A 5,874-nucleotide genomic window follows, 5' to 3' on the forward strand; every position below is an offset into this window, starting at 1 on the left:
GATCCACTGAATAATTTCCATTCATTACTTTCAGCTCTTTCACATTGAGCAAATCGGGCAAAACGGACAGATGATTTCCATAGCCAATGAGCAACAGCTCAAGACCACGAAGTGAATCCAAACCATCATAAAAACCATCATAAAAACCATCGTCAGTCATAAGCACATGCAGGCGTTTGTAGAATTGTCGTTCATAAAGCTGGTTCAATAGAACACTAAAGTCTGCCCCAATGGACTCTTCAATTGAAATCTTCAATAAATCCAACTGCAAATTGGAACTCATGATTTCATTTCCGTGCTCCAACATTTCTTCTGAATCAGTAGCCAAGTTTCGAACATTTGGATTATTCTGGAAAAACATTTTCAAGTCATCGATCGAAGGAATCGGTGTGAGACCAATGGTCTCGAGTTTTGGATATTTTTGACGCATCCATGTATCTGCTTCGGGCACTTTACCGAAAAAATGAAGACTTTTCAAGTTCGTACACTTTTTCAACATATCATATGAATTCACTTTGAAAATAACGTAGTCAAATGTTACAATTTCTAGTTTGGACAAAATTCCATCGAGTGTGTCTATCACTTTTTCGTCCAATTTACTCCAATCGAGAATAAGACGCGTGACTGCTTCGAATTCATTGGGATGCGAGGCAAAATAGAGCAGATGCTTTTCTGAAATGGGCCATAAAAATTTGATTGTATCAACAAATTGATTGAATGTTGACGACGAATTTGAATGTTTTTCAGCAATTCCAATCAACTTAGGTTCATCACTCCTCTCTTCGAGGAGTATTTGAGCATCTGAATAGTTTCGTTTAAAATATTCACCGGCCACTTTGTGCATCGCTTTGCATGTTTGGGCAAATGCATCCAGATCTTCCAGTGACAAATACTCGAACATTTCTTCCATGCATTCGATGCCCAACTTGAAGATCTTCGGCGGTGGCTGTTCATTCGATGGACCAGCAATGGGCAATTGATTTTCGTCTGTTTCAACTTCGAGGGATAAATTTGATATTTCCAATGCACCGGCTTCCGTCTCTTTATCGTTCATTTTCAATTATACCGTCTGTTAGGTGTTTTAACAGTAAAAAAATGCACAAAACTCAATCAATTTCACTAATAAATGTTTGGATGATTTACCAAAACTCGATCCTCAATGAAACTCCAATAAAAAACCAAAAGTGCCGAAGCGTCCAATAAACCATGTGACGAACGACTAACGGCTGAGTACAAAGTGCATGCTTTTGTATTAAGTAAACAATAGACTTGACAGATTGTTGTTGTTCTGAGGTGAAGTTGACGCTGTTCGGAACGCAACCTGTTGCTTCGATCAAATTCAAATATTCACTTATTCATTGCGGAAACACTTTACTTTTGATTAGCAAAATTGATGAGACATTCAGGAAATATCAAGTAATTAAGAACATGAGACACACTCACATCGTGTGAGCCAAATGTTATTCCAAATCATATCAGATAATAATAAAGCACATCAAATTATTCCAACATGCTTTTCGTGTACACCAGCCCCTAATTAATCCACTTGTCCAGTAGCCGTAAAACTGCTTGGAACAGGGGGTAAAATAAGAGTGATTCAAGCACAAAACCAGTAGTCAAGATTTCATTTCGGTAGTCAAAAATTGTATATTCGGTAGTCCAAATGAATGTGACAAATACAAAAACAATACCGATTTTTCACATCAGATCCGAAGAGAGAGAAAGAGAAAGAAGAGCAAAACACATTCACCAGCTGATAAATACAAACAGTCTTAATATTTTGGAGAACAAGTAAGAATTGAATCATCATATCAATTCTGCAAAATACATTTCTTCGGTTACAGAGTTCTCTAGACTTTGATTTGTTTATGTTCATCTTCAGTCGGCTTCAGAAGCAACTCCAATCGGATGAATTGACACTAATCGCAATGAAATCGCACATCGACTCAATGCTAAGATCTTTGAATGGCATGCAAAATAACCAAAGTCCAGGAGGTTTTGAAAGGAATTTAGCTTCAAAATTGGTGCGTGAAGGGGATGAAGACCAAGTTTTCTTCGAATCAATTGAGCTCAAATTTGGAATATTCGGATGTAGGACGCGTCGAGCGCCAATGAATGTAGCTGATGTCCGTACAAACACTTTGGTTGCTCTTTCTGATTTCCTGACCAATAGTTTCGTATTTAAGGGAGTTTTCTCGGAAGCGCGAGCATGCAAAGATGAAGAAGATGACGACGATGAAACTAATAATGATTGAAACAGCATTTTTTAATTTCTAAATTCATGATTTGTCTTGATTTTCATAAATTCATTTCACATTCATTACAAGTAATGATGAAATTTATATACATTTTGATGTACGAAAAACCAAATATTAAATCTAATAAAACACTATGAAAAAAATGGTACTCAACAAAAAATTTCGGTAGTCAAAAAAATTTCTTATTTTACTCTCTGGCCTTGAAACTAAATCATCAATGTGCAGTGTGCACAGAACATAAACAAAAGGATAAAAATGTTGATGTGGCATGAAGCTTGAAGTTTTATAAATATAGGTGAGTCTGAGTGTTTATTGCTCATTCAATGTATTTGGACAAGAATACACTGCAATCACCAGTCCTAGAATACGATGATTCATTGATTCCACGAAATATTTTTCTTTTCTCTTTTTTGGAGTCGTTCCTCTTCATGGACACATGCCTCGAATCACATTTGAATGCGTGAGCGCGTATACGTGTTTTGTATGGAGATGGTACACTTTAAAATACAACGAATCCAAGTTGCTCTTTTGCGCTCACACATTGATTTATTCTATCAAAGAAAATAACGATTTGGATTTCGTTCAGTCAATTTCGTAAATAAACCGCTATTTGCAAGGAAACTTCAATGTTCAATTCATTTTGGTTTTATTAATCATCTTCGTTGTAGTTTGCGATTCATTGGTCGAATAGAATTTGTGAATAAATGAATGTTTCGAGTTGATTACCCTTCATCATGGGTCTATTTGCTTATACTTTTTCTTTGTTGCTTTATTGAATGGCATTACAATGATAATGCTTAATATCTGTTTCAAATGGTAAAAACCGTTCCTTGTTTCATTGTACAAAATCTTGGGATCTCTTGATCCTTAATCAAAAATAATCGATTGGTCCTGTGATAACGAGGCAATTCGTTTCATTTCAATCATTTGTAAGTTAGTGTCTCCGTTGGCGATGCTCCACTTTGTTCTCAAGAAAACCTCATCCGAAACATAGATTGTTACCTTTTGTGCCTCGAACACTTTTTGACGCTCCGTGTTCAGTGTTCGCAATTTCAGAATGTTCCGTCCGTCATCTCGATTATAATCAAATTTGAGCACCTTCAGCTTCGGTAGTCCTTGTATGATCGACAAAATATGTTCATCAGTTGCTTCTTTTATGCTGAGTCGTTGAAGGTTCGCAAATTTCTTTGGAATCAAATTGGGTTCCGATGATTCAATTCCTCTTGTTATTCTCAGCTCTTTCAAATCACGCAAATCGGGAAAATGAAGCAAATATCCACTATATTCAATTTCCAACGTCTCTAGGCCTACAAAAGAAGCCAAACCAGCATAAAAACTATCGCCAGTCGTCAGTTGCTCATTCCGATCGTATCTTATTTTTAGGTGCAAGCGTCTGTAAAATTTCTGTCCATAAAGTTGATTCAATAGTTCACAAAATGGCGCCGACAAAATGTATCGCCTTGTGACAATCTTCAATGAATCGAAGTGCACGTGCAAATTCATAATTTCATGTTTGTGCTTCCAAATGTCTCTTGCAGAAACTAAAAAACTTTGAAGGTTTGGATTGTTCTGCAAAAAGATCTGTAAGCCTTCTATTGAACGAACCGGCAACAGCCCGAAATGTTCGAGTTTCGGATACTTTTGGTGCATCCATGAAGTTGGTTGATAAGCTAAATTCCACATTGTAAGATATTTCAGATTCGTGCATTTTTTCAACATTGCTTCGTATAAGTTTACTTTGACATCAACATCGTGAAATTGCACCGATTCAAGTTTGGGAAAAAATCCGTTCAGCGTATGAATCATTTGTTCGTTTACTACGGTGTCTTTAAATGTAATGCTATTGATTGCTTTGAATTCATCTGGATTTAAGGCAATATAAAGGAGAGGCCTGTCTGAAATACGTCCTGTCAAATAGATTTCCTTAACCATTGGATTAAATTTTCTTGCCGACGGTAAAACTTCTCCAAGATATACAAACATCTTAGGGTAATATTCTTCCATTCCTAATAGAGTAGATGGATAGTTCTGCTTAAAATATTCACCGGCCACTTTGTGCATCGCTTTGCATGTTTGGCCAAATGAATCCAGGTCTTTCAGTGACAAATACTCGAATATTTCGTCCATGCAATCGATGTCCAACTTGAAGATTTTCGGCGATGGCGACGCGTTTGATGGACCAGCAATGGGAAATTACATACGTTCGTCAGTGTTCATTTAAGCTGTTCTCTGTTTTCTTCATTCTTTTAACTTCGTATGAATTTAAAAATGATATTATGTCTCTGAGCGCTTCACAACAATATTGACAATCGATGGCTTTATCAGCTGTTGATTCAAACTGAAATGTCATTTGAAAGAAGAATTAATATTTGCGACCAACTTTGTTGATCATATGAAGTCGTGTATTGATCATAACAACTTGAAAAATAAAAATGCGAGAAGTGAGTACCGCAGTGCTGATCTGAATAATCATATATTGTGTTTTTTTAGGGAAAAGACCTGAATTTAGAATTGAAAAATGTTGGATTCATTCAGTGAAAATGTAAATAAAGTCAATACGAGAGTTCGTGGCGCTGCAAGTACTCAAAAGATATTTTGTACTGAAGTGTCGTCAGCTTGTGTCTGTGCAATCTCTGCTTTGTGACCAATTTACTACGGAGTGAATAGAAATGAATTTTCTCTTCTTTCTAGGTGCATCATTGCAGAATAGCTGAGCAAAGGTTTGTGCCAGAGATAAGATGAAATGAGATTTTTTTTAATGTTACAACATTTTCATTTGCATATCAATAATATCGGAAAAACCTGAGAAAAAAAATCAATTTCGCAGATTACGAGATGGAATCAGAATGAATCCCGCCAGTTGGCATGGCTGCAATGTGTTTGTACACGATTTGGTTCGAATTGATGTGAATATTATGGCTGAGATACACAGGAAGGAAGTGGTTAAGTTTATAACACTTTGTCAACTATTTGCGAAAAATATGTTGGGCACTCAAAGCGCTTGAAAACAAATCGAATCTCCGATTAGATAAGCAATGGATTGGCGCCTCGGAACACACATCGTCCAAATTGATATAAATTGTGTCATTTTTATTAATAAAAAAAAACGAACTGTACTGTAATGAAAAACATAATTTTCGATAAAATTTCTATATTTAATTCATTTTTCGTTTGAGTTATTCATCTTTGAGAAAGTTTCTTTTTTATCGTTTCCGATTCATTTCCTCAAATTCAATTTGCGTGTTTTATTTGAGACACGCATATCGATTTGTTTTAAATACTCCAATTTGTTGCTCTTCTTTCGAAGCTATCTGCTTTATTGATAGCCTTCAACTTCGATCGTATGAGGTTTGATTTGTGTATCAGATGTTCCGCAAAATAGGGGGCGAAGATAGAGAAAGGAGGAGATGAAATATTTGAAAATCTTGCATAAAAATAAACTTCACTTATATCCCATTTAGTGTTTAATGAGACTTTATTTAAGTGGTCGAAAATAAGTTTTACTTGCTTCAAATAAAGCCTCATTAAACACCAAATGAGATCGACGTGTAGTTTATTTTTATTCACGACTTTCAGATCTTTTATCTCCTTCTTTCTCTATTTTCGTGGCTTTTAT

General features: G+C 35.8%; 1 long non-coding RNA gene across 1 annotated transcript; it reads left to right on the top strand.

Moving 5' to 3' along the window:
* Positions 1-4,596: 4,596 nt before the first annotated feature.
* LOC129576062 (uncharacterized) lies at positions 4,597-5,369 on the top strand. Its single transcript, XR_008688858.1, has 3 exons — positions 4,597-4,699; positions 4,950-4,978; positions 5,086-5,369. It is a non-coding gene; the product is annotated as an uncharacterized LOC129576062 (long non-coding RNA).
* The last annotated feature ends 505 nt before the right edge of the window (positions 5,370-5,874 follow it).

Source organism: Sitodiplosis mosellana, unplaced genomic scaffold (genome assembly GCF_009176505.1).
Source record: "Sitodiplosis mosellana isolate CC-2019 unplaced genomic scaffold, AAFC_SMos_1.0 Smas_scaffold_6170, whole genome shotgun sequence".
Lineage (NCBI taxonomy): Eukaryota > Metazoa > Arthropoda > Insecta > Diptera > Cecidomyiidae > Sitodiplosis > Sitodiplosis mosellana.